The sequence below is a fragment of the Pseudophryne corroboree genome, unplaced genomic scaffold (assembly GCF_028390025.1).
Source record: "Pseudophryne corroboree isolate aPseCor3 unplaced genomic scaffold, aPseCor3.hap2 scaffold_294, whole genome shotgun sequence".
NCBI lineage: Eukaryota > Metazoa > Chordata > Amphibia > Anura > Myobatrachidae > Pseudophryne > Pseudophryne corroboree.
Window position 1 is genome coordinate 212,127 of NW_026969607.1, and position 15,990 is coordinate 228,116.

A 15,990-nucleotide genomic window follows, 5' to 3' on the forward strand; every position below is an offset into this window, starting at 1 on the left:
GGCATGGCGGCCTTTTGCGGCGCTTGGATGACCCCTAGTTCGCATTACACACCTCCACCCTCCTTCGGTGTGGGGCTCATGTTGGCTATTCCCCAGCCCCTGAAGCATTCAAGCTGATTTCTTGCAGCAGCTGGGCACTGTAACTGCTCCAGAGACGCTCTGTAAGGCAAGTAAAAGGGTGTGGGTCCTGCAGCACTACCTGTAGTTTGCATTGTGCGTTGGAAGGCACGAAGTAAGCAGACGGGAGAAGTCAGGATAGTGCGCAAGGGCATAGAAGGGAGCGGCTCAAGAAAAGAGAAGTAGAAACAGACAGCAAACTAGGCTGGAGAGAGACCTGAGACAAAGAGATCTGAATTATACGAGAGCCGACCAGGGGAAACACAAATTATGCAGTCAAGTTTCCCACATTTGGGGAAATCGCAGAAGCAGCACACCCAGAGTGCAATGGGTGAGCCTTGCCCTGGGAGAAGCACCTTCATGATCATAGTATCTCACCTGGCAGGTAAGTAGGAGTTGGGCTAGAGCTGGGGAGGGTCGCTGCTCGAGCATCCCCCTGTCAAGTAAAGGAGATTCAACTGAGGCAGCACAAGGGAACTCTCATCTGGGGACAACAACTGCAGGGAGAACACATATTTTCAGATAAAAATCTTGGTCATGCTCTGGTTTCTCTTCAGAACGAACAAATCTTTCGCCTTTTACTAAAGATTTCCGTGGAGAGGAGCAAAACCGAGTTTTATCTCAATTTTTGCATGCCCCATGTTTTTGGGGTTTCTTTTATCGGTTTAAAGATAGAATGAGTGTGCTTTAATGTAAGCTCATTTGCATAGAAATGACAGTAAATGTTTGTTTCTTTTCAAACAGAACTTTCTTGACCATGCTACTTGCTTGAAAGATCTGGGAGCACATGGAATACAGTACAAACCATGCTTATAGCAAGGAGAAGACAGGTGAGAAATCTGCTTTCTTTCAAATTGGGCGCTCACTTTGATCTGAATGAGGACTGCTGGCACGGCACTCAGGCGACAGGTGGAATCTTGGTCATGCTCTGGTTTCTCTTCAGAACGAACAAATCTTTCGCCTTTTACTAAAGATTTCCGTGGAGAGGAGCAAAACTGAGTTTTATCTCAATTTTTGCATGCCCCATATTATTGGGGTTTCTTTTATCGGATTAAAGACAGAACGAGTGTGCTTTCTTGTTAGCTTTAATGTAAGTTTATTTGCATAACAATGACAATAAATGTCTGTTTCTTTTCAAGCAGAACTTTCTTGACCATACTAATTGCTTGAAAGATCTGGGAGCACATGGAAAAGAGTACAAACCATGCTTATAGCAAGGGGAAGCCTGGTGAGAAATCTGCTTTCTTTCTTTCAAATTGGGTGCTCACTTTGAGCTGAATGAGGACTGCTGGCATGGCACTCAGGCGACAGGTGGAATCTTGGTCATGCTCTGGTTTCTCTTCAGAACGAACAAATCTTTTGCCTTTTACTAAAGATTTCCGTGGAGAGGAGCAAAACTGAGTTTTATCTCAATTTTTGCATGCCCCATCTTATTGGGGTTTTATTTTATTGGTTTAAAGATAGAACGAGTGTGCTTTAATGTAAGCTCATTTGCATAGAAATGACAGTAAATGTTTGTTTCTTTTCAAACAGAACTTTCTTGACCACACTAATTGTTTGAAAGATCTGGGAGCACATGGAAAAGAGTACAAACCATGTTTATAGCAAGGGGAAGCCTGGTGAGAAATCTGCTTTCTTTCATTCAAATTGGGTGCTCACTTTGAGCTGAATGAGAACTGCTGGCATGGCACTCAGGCGACAGGTGGAATCTTGGTCATGCTCTGGTTTCTCTTCAGAACTAACAAATATTTCGCCTTTTATTAAAGATTTCCGTGGAGAGGAGCAAAACTGAGTTTTATCTCAATTTTTGCATGCCCCATATTATTGGGGTTTCTTTTATCAGTTTAAAAACAGAACGAGTGTGCTTTCTTGTTAGCTTTAATGTAAGTTTATTTGCATAACAATGACAGTAAATGTTTGTTTCTTTTCAAACAGAACTTTCTTGACCATGCTACTTGCTTGAAAGATCTGGGAGCACATGGAAAACAGTACTAACCATGCAGTATCACAAGAGCCTTTATTTGATCTTTCATGAAGATAGAGCAGAATTGAGGACACGTCAACAATTTCTGCCGAAGGTGGTTCATCTTTCCACATGGTGCCTTTGGCCACTGACACCTTCGTTGAGTCAAAGTCTCTGGCTGTGGTCAGAACTTTGAAAATTTATGTCACCAGAACGGTTCAGATTAGGAAAACAGAGGCTCTGTTTGTCCTGTATGCTCCCAACATGATTGGGTGTCCTGCTTCCATGCAGACCATTATGCGCTGGATCTGTGGTAAGATTCAGCATGCTCATTCCACGGCAGGATTGCCGTTACTGAATTAGGTGAAGACCCATTCTACTAGAAAGGTGGGTTCATCCTGGGCAGCTGGTCGGGGAGTCTCGGCATTGCAACTTTGCCGAGCAGCTATTTAGTAAACACTTTTGCTAAGTTTTACAAGTTTGATACCTTGGCTGATGATAACCTCAAGTTGGGTCATTCGGTGCTGCAGAGTCGTACGCACTCTCCCACCCGTTCAAGAGCTTTGGTATAACCCCATGGTTCTTAATGTGACCCCAGCATCCTCTAGGTCGTATGAGAAAATAGGATTTTAATACCTACCGGTAAATCCTTTTCTCTTAGTACGTAGAGGATGCTGGGCACCCGTCCCAGTCCATACTGTGTCTGCAGTTATTACTTGTGGTTATACACATGTTGTGTTACGGTTCTGGTCAGCTTTTTGCTGCAATTGTTCATGCCGTTGGCTTGTGTTCTGTTGAATGCCACGTTCTGCGGCATGCTTAAGGTGTGAGCTGGTAAGATGCTCACCTTAGTTTAACAATAAATCCTTTCCTCGAAATGTCCGTCTCCCTGGGCACAGTTCCTATAACTGGAGTCTGGAGGAGGGGCATAGAGGGAGGAGCCAGTTCACACCCTTTGAAAGTCTTAAAGTGCCCATGTCTCTTGCGGATCCCGTCTATACCCCATGGTTCTTAATGTGACCCCAGCATCCTCTACGGACTAAGAGAAAAGGATGCCCTTGTGTACTATCCTGACTTCTCCTCCCGTCTGCTTACTTTGTGCCTTCCAACGCACAATGCGAACTACAGGTGGTGCTGCAGGGCCCACACCCTTTTACTTGCCTTACAGAGCAGCTCTGGAGCTGTTACAGTGCCCAGCTGCTGCAAGAAATCAGCATGAATGCTTCAGGGGATGGGGCATGGCCAACATGAGCCCCACACCAAAGGAGGGTGGGGGTGTTTAATGCGAACTAGGGGTCATCCAAGCACTGCAAAAGGCCGCCATGCCCTGCATGCCCCTTTTCTCTTTTTATATGCAGATGAGGGTTCCAGCCAACTTTGGCCCACTGCTTGGATGACATCACCGTATGCAAATCCGTCTGCTGCAGACCTTCCCCCAGGAATGCTTGTACTAGTTGTTGGATATGGTTTGATATTTGATGGTGCTTCAGTATTAGGCAGCCTTCCGCCATCCCATGTTCATCTGAAAAGATGTGGTCTCCCTGCAGTTGTTGTCCCCAGACGAGAGTTCCCTTGTGCTTCCTCAGTTGAATCTCCTTAACTTGACGGGGGAGGGGCTGCCCGAGCTGCCACCCTCCCCAGCCCTATCCCAACTCATACTTATTTTACATATTAGATCTCTTGATCATGAAGATTGTTCTCACAGGGTGAGGTTCATCCATTATATTTTAAAATAGGAAGGTACAAATTACATATTTGAATTGCATCTATGTGCTGGATTCAAATGTCCCCCCCCCCTTCCTTTCTCAATTGTGCCCGTCAGCAGCTATTCTAAGGTTGCTGCCAATGGGTGTGACACATTAATTTCTTCTGTGGGGTACACTGGACTCCACAAGGATTCACATTGGGGTGTAGAGTAGGATCTTGATCTGAGGCACCAACCGGCTCAAAGCTTTTGACTGTTCCCAAGAAGCTCAGTGCATTCTCCTCTATAACCCCGCTTCCATGAACAGGGAGCTCAGTTTGTAGTTGGTGCCTTCAGTAGCAGGCCAATTAACAGGGGCCTGCCTCAGGCAGCCTATTCTTAGCTATTAATTTTGACAAGAAAAGAAGAACTTGTTTTATGAGAATCTACAAGGGCTGCAGCAGGCTAGGTCTAATAGACATCTTTACTGCAGCTTCATCACTCCCAGCGGCGCTATATACTCCCGTGCCCTGGTTGCTGGGTCACTGCAGCGGAGGCTCCGGTTTCATCCTAAGGTCAGTCACACACACACCACCCTTCCGGATCACGAGGCCGCTGATGAAGGGGAGCGAGGCCGTAGGGGGTGGGCCGTGTGCGCACTGCGGTGGACACTGATTACTGGGCAGCCGCTCCACTAGCCACCAGGTACAGTTAAGGAGCACAGGTCTGGGGGTTTTTCTCCTATATTAACCCAATTTTGTACTGCCCGCAGCGCATTGTGATAGGTAATAGGGCCTGATTCAGGTTGGATTGCAATCACAATAAGCGATCCAACTGCAAAAATTGCTAAGAGCATACGCATGTGCCTGCATTTTCTGCGGCACCCCGCAGAGAATGTGATCGCCTCTGCCTGTCAATCGGGGCGGGGAAGGGGGGGAGAGGTGGGTCAGCAACACTCCATTTCCAAGTCAGGGATGGAGCGGTGCGGGGGCAAGGCTTCAAAATGGGGTCTGCAACGGAGGAGACACAGGGGGCGTGGTCACAGCGGCTGTATGACATCACATTCAGCCGCTGTGATCACAAAAATGGTGGCGGCTTCCTGCGCGCACATACAGTCTGCACCAGCAGGAGCCTACACCATTTTTTATGATCACGCTGAACTGCAGTGCGACTGCAATTACAGCATGGTCAAGAAGGGAGGCGTCATGCTGGGTGGCCATGCCCTGTCACTGTGCAGGAGCCAGCACCGCTCACACACTAGTCCCCGGGTGCAGCCCCCAACCCCCGGGACACCCGGAGCAACAAAATGTAGATTCAGGCCACCAGGCCACGCCCCTACCTATGAAACCATGCCTCCTTTTTACCATTGCGCTGCTTATCTGCGCGCACTGCATTACAATCTCCCTCGCCACCTCTCTGGGTGTCACCAGTGATAGTGACACCTCTGCCATGCTTGTAGCAGCTGGTCCTAAGATCTACGCCTCAAACCCTGAGTGTTTGCCCTTGTGACTTGTTGATCATCATAGCGAAGCAGATGCTTACAAAAAACTGCAGGGGCTTAGATTGAAAATAAAAAAATTGATGGGTATAAGGTAGAGAGGAGCGGGTTCGGTTCTCCGAGAACCGAATTCCCCACGAACTCCACGTGGTTTACACTGGTCCGAGGCAGGCTCGGTTGTTCCCGCCTGACTCGGAAAACCTGAACAAGGGAAAATGTCATCATCCCGCTGTCGGATTCTCGCGAGATTCGGATTCCATATAAAGAGCTGCGCGTTGCTGCCATTTTTACTCGTGCATTGAAGAGAGAGCGGAGAGGACGTGGCTATGTTCTCTCAGTGGAAATCTCAATATCAGTGCTCAGTATCAGTGGTTACTTATTGCTGCTCAGTAATACTAGTAGTGTGTCTCTCCTGCTCAGTGTCAGTTCTCAGTAGTATCCTCATCAGTGCTCAGTATCACTGCTCATTGTCTTGTGCTGCATTGTGGTGCTCAGCATACTACAGTACATTACTAATAGTCCAATGCTGCATCTTGCTGCTCAGTGTCAGTTCTAGTATCCTCATCAGTGCTCACTATCACAGCTCATTGCATTGTGGTGTTCTGTATACTACAATAACATAGTAATATAGTAACATAGTTTTTGAGGTTGAATAGAGGCAAATTGCCCATCGTGTTCAACCTGTTTTAAGTTGTGATGATTCTACATACTTGCTGAATAATGTTTTATGACTAGTTAGCTACTATAACTCATGTTACCCCCGGATTAACCATGTTGATATTTTAAGTATTATAACCTTGGATAGCTTTTTCATTCAGAAATGTATCCATTCCTTTTTTAAATCCAATTACAGAGTCCGCCATTACCACCTTCCCTGGCAGGGAATTCCACATCCTGATTGCCCTAACAGTGAAGAAACCTTTCCTCCATTGCGTTCTGAACTTTCCTCCAGTCGCAGCGAGTGACCACGTGTTCTTTTAATAAATAATTCCTCTGATAACTCTTTGTTATGTATCTTTACATATTTGAAGATATTAATAATATCTCCTCTTAGGCACCTCTTTTCTAGTGTATAAATATTCAGCCTAGTAAGTCTTTCCTTATAGTCCAGTACTTTTAGGCCTTTAATCAATTTAGTCTTCAGGATCTCTTACACTTCCATGAGCAGCAGAGTAGTGCAATGGAAGCATGCTGGGCCCATAACCCAGAGGTCGATTGATCGAAACTATCCTCTGCTATGTGCATTTTTTTTTTTATAATTAAAGTAATCAAAAACTGGGATTGATATTTTGGCTCTTTTATTTTTACTTAAAGTACAATAACTTTTATCATTTTAATTTGTTTTAATAGTATATTGACAGCATTGTTTTCTTTAAAAAATCCACTTAATTTTCTTTACCCTATTACTGAAATGGTAATTGACAAAAACAAACTACATTGTCACCAGAAGAGCAATGCAAAATGTACAAGTGATATATGAAAATCATCTTCCATCTTGAATTTCAATGATGCATTGGGACAACAATTTGTGAGAAACATCTTCACCCACAAAGAAAGATTTTCTTAATTCCTTACCTGTGTGCTGATTAGATATCACCTTGTTTTCACATTAAACAGACTTCCCCGTGAGGAAGCAGCAAGGATGCAGTGACGTTTCCTGGTGTCAACCTGTATTATTTCAGTAGACATTGAAATGAGGATGCATCTTTGATGCCTTTCCAATGAAGCAAGTTTATTTCAGTAATAGGTGAAAAACCATTCCTACAAAGGTGTTAATCAGAGTCTTGGCTTTGTGGACACTTTTCAGAGAGCAAATTTGTTAGCATAAACATAAAATCAGAAAATGAAGAGCTGTTTAATCACTCAATTGGATTTTTCTGCCAGCATATTTTTTTTTCTCTGCAACCCACTGCTAAATTGTGCTTCCTAGCTGTTTTTTTTTAAAATCACTTAATCAAATCTAACTCTGATTACATCAGAGAAGGCCAGGTACCCTACACCATAAGGGGGGTTTTTGAAATTTTGACTTGTCTACTTAAAGATCACCAAAATCTGATTACAAGGTCAATTACATCCCTGGGTGGGATTGAACCACCAACCTTTTGGTTAATAGCCAAACATGCTAACCGATTGCGCCACAGAGACACCTTGCAACAGTCAATACTGACAAAGGCTAATAATCATTCATCTAGAACGTTTCCTAGAAAAACTTTAAAAAGTCAATAATCTGGAGAATTTTTGTAAGAAACACATTGGTACTTTCCCATGATGAGTGAGTGCTTCAGGATTTCTTGCACTTACATGGGCTATTAACCAAAAGGTTGGTGGTTCAATCCCACCCAGGGATGTAATTGACCTTGTCATCAGATTTTGGTGATCTTTAAGTAGACTAGTCAAAATTTCAAACCCCCTCTTATGGTGTAGGGTACCTGGCCTTCTCTGACGTAATCAGAGTTAGATTTAATTAAGTGATTTTATAAAAAACAGCTAGGAAGCACAATTTAGCAGTGGGTTGCAGAGAAAAAAATAACATTTTAAACCTACCGGTAATTTTTTTTCTCGTAGTCCGTAGAGGATGATGGGGACTCCGTAAGGACCATGGGGGATAGACGGGCTCCGCAGCAGACATGGGCACTTTAAGAAAGACTTTAGATCTGGGTGTGCACTGGCTCCTCCCTCTATGCCCCTCCTCCATACCTCAGTTAGAGAAACTGTGCCCAGAGGAGACAGACAGTACGAGGAAAGGATTTTTGTTAATCCAAGGTCAAGATTCATACCAGCCACACCAATCACACCGTATAACTTGTGATATACTACCCAGTTAACAGTATGAATCAAATCTAACTCTGATTACATCAGAGAAGGCCAGGTACCCTACACCATAACAGGGGTTTTCGAAATTTTGACTTGTCTACTTAAAGATCAACAAAATCTGATAACAAGTTCAATTACATCCCTGGGTGGGATTGAACCACCAACCTTTTGGTTAATAGCCGTACACACTAACTGATTGCGCCACAGCGAAACTTTGCAAAAGTGCATACTGACAAAGGCTAATAAGCATTCATCTAGAACGTTTCCTATAAAAACTTTAAATAGTCAATAATCTGGAGAGTTTTTGTAAGATGTTTCTTCCATCAACCAATGAAGAAACACATTGGTACTTTCCCATGATGAGTGAGTGCTTCAGGATCTCTTGCACTTACATGTGCAGCAGAGTACTGTAATGGAAGCATGCTGGGTCCATAACCCAGAGGTAGGCAGATTGAAACTATCCTCTGATATATGACTTGTCTACTTAAATATTACCAAAATTTGATCACAAGGTCAATTACTTCCCTGGATGGGATTGAACCACCAACCTTTTGATTAATAGCTGAACACACTAACCGATTGCGCCACAGAGACACTTTGCAAAAAGTACATACTGACAAAGACTAATAAGCATTCATCTAGAACGTTTCCTAGAAAAACTTTAAAAAGTCAATAATCTGGAGAGTTTTTGTAAGATGTTTCTTCCAGCAACCAATGAAGAAACACATTGGTACTTTCCCATGATGAGTGAGTGCTTCAGGATCTCTTGCACTTACATGTGCAGCAGAGTACTGCAATGGAAGCATGCTGGGCCCATAACCCAGAGGTAGGCAGATTGAAACTATCCTTTGCTATATGCATTTTTTTTTTGTTCATTAAAGTAATCCAAAGCTGGGATTGATATTTTAGCTTTTATTTTTACTTAAAGTACAATAACTTTTACCATTTTAATTTGTTTTAATAGTATATTGACAGTGTTGTTTTCTTTCAAAAATCCAATTAATTTTCTTTACCCGATTATTAAAATGGTAATTGACAAAAACAAACTACATTGTCACCAGAAGAGCAATACAAAATGTACAAGTGATATATTAAAATCATCTTTCCAGCTTGAATTTCAATGATGCATTGGGGCAACGATTTTGTGAGAAACATCTTCACCCTTAAATAAAGATTTTCTTTATTCCTTACCTGTGTGCTAATTAGATATCACCTTGTTTTCACATTAAACAGACTTCCACATGAGAAAGCAGCAAGGATGCAGTGGCGTTAATGTTTCCTGGTGTCAACCTGTATTATTTCAGTAGATATTGAAATGAGGATGCATCTTGCTGCCTTTCCAATGAAGCAAGTTTAATTTAGTAATAGGTGAAAAACCATCCCTACAAAGATGTTAATCAGATACTTGGCTTTGTGGACACTTTTCAGAGAACAAATTAGTTAGCATAAAAATAAAGCCAGAAAATGAAGAGCTGTTTAATCACTCAATTGGATTTTTCTGCCAGCATATTTCTTTTTCTCTGCAACCCACTGCTAAATTGTGCTTCCTAGCTGTTTTTTTATAAAATCACTGATTCAAATCTAACTCTGATTACATCAGAGTAGGCCAGGTACCCTACACCATAAGAAGGGGGTTTGAAATTTTGACTTGTCTACTTAAAGATCACCAAAATCTGATAACAAGGTCAATTACATCGTTGGGTGGGATTGAACCACCAACCCTTTGATTAATAACCAAACACACTAACCGATTGTGCCACAGAGACACTTTACAAACATACATACTGACAAAGGCTAATAAGCATTCATCTAGAACGTTTCCTAGAAAAACTTTAAAAAGTCAATAATCTGGAGAGTTTTTGTAAGATGTTTCTTCCATCAACCAACGAAGAAACACATTGGTACTTTCCCATGATGAGTGAGTGCTTCAGGATCTCTTGCACTTACATGTGCAGCAGAGTACTGCAATGGAAACATGCTGGGCCCATAACCCAGAGGTAGGCAGATTGAAACTATCCTCTGCTATATGCATTTTTTTTTGTTAATTAAAGTAATCCAAAACTGGGATTGATATTTTTGCTCTTTTATTTTTACTTAAAGTACAATAACTTTTACCATTTTAATTTGTTTTAATAGTATATTGACAGTATTGTTTTCTTTCAAAAATCCACTTAATTTTCTTTACCCTATTATTAAAATGGTAATTGACAAAAACAAACTACATTGTCACCAGAAGAGCAATACAAAATGTACAAGTGATATATTAAAATCATCTTTCCAGCTTGAATTTCAATGATGCATTGGGGCAACGATTTTGTGAGAAACACCTTCACCCTTAAATAAAGATTTTCTTAATTCCTTACCTGTGTGCTAATTAGATATCACCTTGTTTTCACATTAAACAGACTTCCACATGCGAAAGCAGCAAGGATGCAGTGGCGTTTATGTTTCCTGGTGTCAACCTGTATTATTTCAGTAGACATTGAAATGAGGATGCATCTTGCTGCCTTTCCAATGAAGCAAGTTTAATTCAGTAATAGGTGAAAAACCATTCCTACAAAGGTGTTAATCAGAGACTTGGCTTTGTGGACACTTTTCAGAGAGCAAATTTGTTAGCATAAACATAAAATCAGAAAATGAAGAGCTGTTTAAACAGCTACTGCCTGAGGGTCTCTTGACCTGGTGCAATACCTCTGTAGCTTTTTGTTGAGGCGGGACGCCATCATGTCTATCTGGAACAGTCCCCACCGACTTGCAATCTGTGCGAAGACTTCCTGATGGAGTCCCCACTCTCCTGGATGTAGGTCGTGTCTGCTGAGGAAGTCTGCTTCCCAGTTGTCTACTCCCGGAATGAACACTGCTGACAGTGCGCTTACATGATTCTCCGCCCAGCGAAGAATTCTGGTGGCTTCCGCCATCGCCACTCTGCTCCTTGTGCCGCCTTGGCGGTTTACATGAACTACTGCGGTGACGTTGTCTGACTGGATCAGAACTGGTTGGTCGCGAAGTAAGGTCTCCGCTTGACATAGGGCGTTGTATATGGCCCTTAGCTCCAGGATGTTGATGTGAAGACAAGTCTCCTGACTTGACCAAAGACCTTGGAAATTTCTTCCCTGTGTGGCTGCTCCCCAACCTCGGAGGCTCGCGTTCGTGGTCACCAGGATCCAGTCCTGAATGCCGAACCTGCGGCCCTCTAGAAGGTGAGCACTCTGCAGCCACCACAGGAGAGATACCCTGGCCCTGGGGGACAGGGTGATCAACTGATGAATCTGTAGATGTGACCCGGACCACTTGTCCAGTAGGTCCCATTGCAAGATCCTCGCATGGAACCTGCCGAAGGGAATGGCCTCGTATGATGCCACCATCATTCCCAGGACTCGAGTGCAGTGATGCACTGACACCTGTTTTGGTTTCAATAGGTTCCTGACCAGAGTCATGAGTTCCTGGGCCTTTTCTATCGGAAGATAAACCCTTTTCTGGTCCGTATCCAGAATAATGCCCAAGCAAAGTCAGACGAGTCGTAGGAACCAACTGCGACTTCGGGATATTGAGAATCCAGCCGTTTTGCTGTAACACCTTCAATGAAAGTTATACGCTGTTCAGCAACTGCTCTCTTGATCTCGCTTTTATGAGGAGATCGTTCAAGTACGGGATAATTGTGACACCTTGCTTTCGCAGGAGCACCATAATTTCCGTCATTACCTTGGTGAAAATTCTCGGAGAAAATTCTGGAGAGACCAAACGGCAACGTCTGAAATTGGTAATGACAATACTGTACCGCAAATCTTAGGTACGCCTGATGAGGTGGATAAATGAGTACATGAAGGTATGCATCCTTTATGTCCAGAGATATCATAAAATCCCCCCCTTCTAGGCTGGCGATGACCGCTCTTAGCGATTCCATCTTGAACTTGAACCTTTTCAAGTATAGGTTCAGGGATTTTAAATTTAATATGGGTCTGACCAAACCGTCCGGTTTTGGGACTACAAACAGGGTCGAATAATTTCCCTTTCCTTGTTGAAGCAGGGGAACCTTGACCACCACCTGTTGAAGATACAATTTGTGAATTGCATTTAACACTATCTCCCTTTCCTGGGGAGAAGATGGTAGGGCCGATTTGAAAAACCGGCGAGGAGGCACCTCTTCGAATTTCAGCTTGTAACCCTGAGAAACAATTTCTATTGCCTAGGGATCCACCTGCGAATGAACCCAGATGTGGCTGAAAACTCGAAGACGTGCCCCCAACTGGGCGGACTCCTTTAGCGGAGCCCCAGCGTCATGCGGTGGATTTTGTAGAGGCCGGGGAGGACTTCTGTTCCTGGGAACTAGCTGTGTTGTGCAGCTTCTTCCCTCTGCCCTTACCTCTGGCAAGAAAGGACGCACCTCGTACTTTCTTGTTTCTCTGTGATCGAAAGGACTGCATTTGATAATGTGGTGCTTTCTTAGGCTGTGAGGGAATATAAGGCACAAAATTTGATTTACCAGCTGTAGCTGTGGAGACAAGGTCCGAGAGACCTTCCCCAAACAATTCCTCACCCCTGTAAGGTAAAACCTCCATATGCCTTTTTGAGTCGGCATCACCTGTCCATTGCCGGGTCCATAGGACTCGTCTAGCAGAAATCGACATAGCGTTTATTCTAGAACCCAGTAGACTAATGTCACTTTGAGCATCTCTCATATATAGGACAGCATCTTTTATATGCCCTATGGTCAATAACATAGCATCCTTATCTAGGGTCTCAATCTCTGCTGATAAGGTATCTGTCCATGCTGCCACCGCGCTACAACCTCGGCCGACGCAATTGCCGGTCTGAGTAAGGTACCAGAATGTGTGTAAATGGACTTTAGGGTAACCTCCTGCTTGCGGTCAGCAGGGTCCCTGATGGTAGCCGTATCCTGGGATGGCAGCGCTACCTTTTTGGATAAGCGTGTCAATGCTTTATCCACCCTAGGGGAGGATTCCCACCGTATCCTGTCCATTGGCGGGAAAGGATACGCCATAAGAATCCTTTTGGGAATCTGCAGCTTTTTGTCTGGAGATTCCCAAGCTTTTTCACATAATTCGTTCAACTCATGTGAGGGGGGAAAGGTTATCTCAGGTTTCTTTCCCTTATACATGTGTACCCTCGTGTCAGGGACAGGGGACTCTGTGATGTGCAAAACATCTTTTATTGCAATAATCATATATCGAATACATTTAGCCAATTTTGGTTGTAACTTTGCATCATCGTAGTCGACACTGGAGTCAGAATCTGTGTCGGTATCTGTGTCAACTATTTGGGATAGTGGGCGCTTTTGAGACCCCGAAGGTCCCTGCGACATAGGGACAGGCATGGGTTGACTCCCTGACTGTTCCCTAGCTTCAGCTTTGTCTAATCTCTTGTGTAATAAGTTTACATTAGCACTTAAAACATTCCACATATCCATCCAGTCAGGTGTCGGCGTTGTCGATGGAGACACCACATTAATTTGCTCCTGCTCCTCTCTAGGAGAGCCTTCTACCTCAGACATGTCGACACACGTGTACCGACACACCATACACTCAGTGAATCCTCTTATCTGAGGACAGTTCCCCAACAAGGCCCTTTGGAGAGACAGAGAGAGAAAGTATGCCAGCACACACCCCAGCGCTATATGACCCAGGAAAAAAACACAATCATTTTATGTTTACCCAGTAGCGCTGTATTTCCATATATATATGCGCCTAATTATGTGCCCCCTCTTCTTTAAGACCCTCTTTCTACCGTGGTATAAGCAGGGGAGAGTCCATGGAGCTTCCCCTCAGCGGTGCTGTGGAGAAAATGGCGCTGGTGAGTGCTGAGGGAGAAGCCCCACCCCCTCAGCGACGGGCTTCTGTCCCGCTCAAATATAGTAAAAAAATGGCGGGGGCTCTTATATATATATACAGTGCCTAGCTGCATATATATTTATTTTGCCAAAGAGAGGTCTATATTGCTGCCCAGGGCGTCCCCCCTGCGCCCTTCACCCTTACACTGACTGCCGTGTGTGAGGTGTATGGGAGCAATGGAGCACAGCTTTACTGCTGTGCGTTACCTCAGTGAAGATCATGAAGTCTTCCGCCGCCTCTGAAGTCTTCTTTTCTTCTCATACTCACCCGGCTTCTATCTTCCGGCTCTGCGAGGGGGACGGCGGCGCGGCTCTGGGACGGACGGCGAGGGTGAGACCTGCGTACCGATCCCTCTGGAGCTAATGCTGTACAGTAGCCTAAGAAGCAGAGCCTATCAACTCACAGAAGTAGGTGTGCATCTCTCCCCTCTGCCCCTCGATGCAGGGAGTCTGTTGCCAGCAGGCTCCCTGAAAATAAAAAAATCTAACAAATATACTTTCTGTCAGGAAACTCAGGAGAGCTCCCTGAAAAGCACCCAGTCTCCTCTGGGCACAGTAGTAAACTGAGGTCTGGAGGAGGGGCATAAAGGGAGGAGCCAGTGCACACCCAGATCTAAAGTCTTTCTTAAAGTGCCCATGTCTCCTGCGGAGCCCGTCTATCCCCCATGGTCCTTACGGAGTCCCCAGCATCCTCTAGGACGTAAGAGAAAAATTATGCTGGCAGAAAAATCCAATTGAGTGATTAAACAGCTCCAGAGCTGCTCTGTAAGGCAAGTAAAAGGGTGTGGGCCCTGCAGCACTACCTGTAGTTTGCATTGTGCATTGGAAGCCTAGTTTGCTGTCTGTTTCCACTTCTTTTTTCTTGAGCCCCTCCCGTCTATACCCTTGTGCACTATCCTGACTTCTCCTCCCGTCTGCTTACTTTGTGCCTTCCAATGCACAATGCAAACTACAGGTAGTGCTGCAGGGCCCACACCCTTTTACTTGCCTTACAGAGCAGCTCTTGAGCTGTTACAGTGCCCAGCTGCTGCAAGAAATCAGCGTGAATGCTTCAGGGGCTGGGGCATGGCCAACATGAGCCCCACACCGAAGGAGGGTGGGGGTGTTTAATGCGAACTAGGGGTCTCGCACAATGCGAACTACAGGTAGTGCTGCAGGGCCCACACCCTTTTACTTGCCTTACAGAGCAGCTCTGGAGCTGTTACAGTGCCCAGCTGCTGCAAGAAATCAGCTTGAATCCTTCAGGGGCTGGGGCATAGCCAACATGAGCCCCACACCGACGGAGGGTGGAGGTGTTTAATGCGAACTAGGGGTCATCCAAGTGCCGCAAAAGGCCGCCATGCCCTGCACGCCCCTTTTCTCTTTTCATATGCAGACGAGGGTTGAAGCCAACTTTGACCCACTGCTTGGATGACATCGCCATATGCAAATCCATCTGCTGCAGGCCTTCCCCCAGGAATGCTTGCACTAGTTGTTGCATTTGGTTTGTTGTTTGGGGGTGCTTCAGTATTAGGCAGCCTTCTGCCCTCCCATGTTCATCTGAAAATATGTGTTCTCCCTGCAGTTGTTGTCCCCAGATGAGAGTTCCCTTGTGCTGCCTCAGTTGAATCTCCTTTACTTGACAGAGATGTGCCTGAGCAGCGGCCCTCCCCAGCCCTATCCCAAATCATACTTATTTTGCATAGGAGATACAATGGTCATGAAGACTGTTCTCCCAGGGTGCGGTTCATTCATTGCATTCTGGGTATGCTGACCCCTGTGATTTCCCCAAATGTGGGAAACTCGACTGCATTATTTAATGCGAACTAGGGGTCATCCAAGCACCGCAAAAGGCCGCCATGCCCTGCATACCCCTTTTCTCTTTTCATAAGCAGACGAAGTTTGAAGCCAACCTTGACCCACTGCTTGGATGACATCACTTGCTGCCTTTCCAATGAAGCAAGTTTAATTTAATAATAGGTGAAAAACCATCCCTACAAAGGTGTTAATAAGATACTTGGCTTTGTGGACACTTTTCAGAGCACAAATTTGTTAGCATAAAAATAAAGCCAGAAAATGAAGAGCTG

The 15,990-nt window shown here is 44.6% G+C and overlaps 6 non-coding genes and 1 pseudogene across 6 annotated transcripts; 5 read left to right on the forward strand and 2 right to left on the reverse strand.

The window, feature by feature from the left end:
* Positions 1-347: 347 nt before the first annotated feature.
* LOC135015256 (U1 spliceosomal RNA) lies at positions 348-510 on the reverse strand. The gene has a single exon (XR_010213590.1). It is a non-coding gene; the product is annotated as a U1 spliceosomal RNA (small nuclear RNA).
* Positions 511-654: 144 nt separating this feature from the next.
* LOC135015466 (U5 spliceosomal RNA) lies at positions 655-770 on the forward strand. Its single transcript, XR_010213721.1, has one exon. It is a non-coding gene; the product is annotated as a U5 spliceosomal RNA (small nuclear RNA).
* A 270-nt stretch (positions 771-1,040) lies between these two features.
* LOC135015443 (U5 spliceosomal RNA) lies at positions 1,041-1,156 on the forward strand. Its single transcript, XR_010213696.1, has one exon. It is a non-coding gene; the product is annotated as a U5 spliceosomal RNA (small nuclear RNA).
* A 286-nt stretch (positions 1,157-1,442) lies between these two features.
* Positions 1,443-1,558, forward strand: LOC135015439 (U5 spliceosomal RNA). Its single transcript, XR_010213693.1, has one exon. It is a non-coding gene; the product is annotated as a U5 spliceosomal RNA (small nuclear RNA).
* A 275-nt stretch (positions 1,559-1,833) lies between these two features.
* Positions 1,834-1,949, forward strand: LOC135014941 (U5 spliceosomal RNA). Its single transcript, XR_010213290.1, has one exon. It is a non-coding gene; the product is annotated as a U5 spliceosomal RNA (small nuclear RNA).
* Positions 1,950-7,333: 5,384 nt separating this feature from the next.
* TRNAN-AUU (transfer RNA asparagine (anticodon AUU)) lies at positions 7,334-7,407 on the reverse strand. The gene has a single exon. It is a non-coding gene; the product is annotated as a tRNA-Asn (tRNA).
* An 8,185-nt stretch (positions 7,408-15,592) lies between these two features.
* Positions 15,593-15,771, forward strand: LOC135015380 (U1 spliceosomal RNA; annotated as a pseudogene).
* Positions 15,772-15,990: the final 219 nt, after the last annotated feature.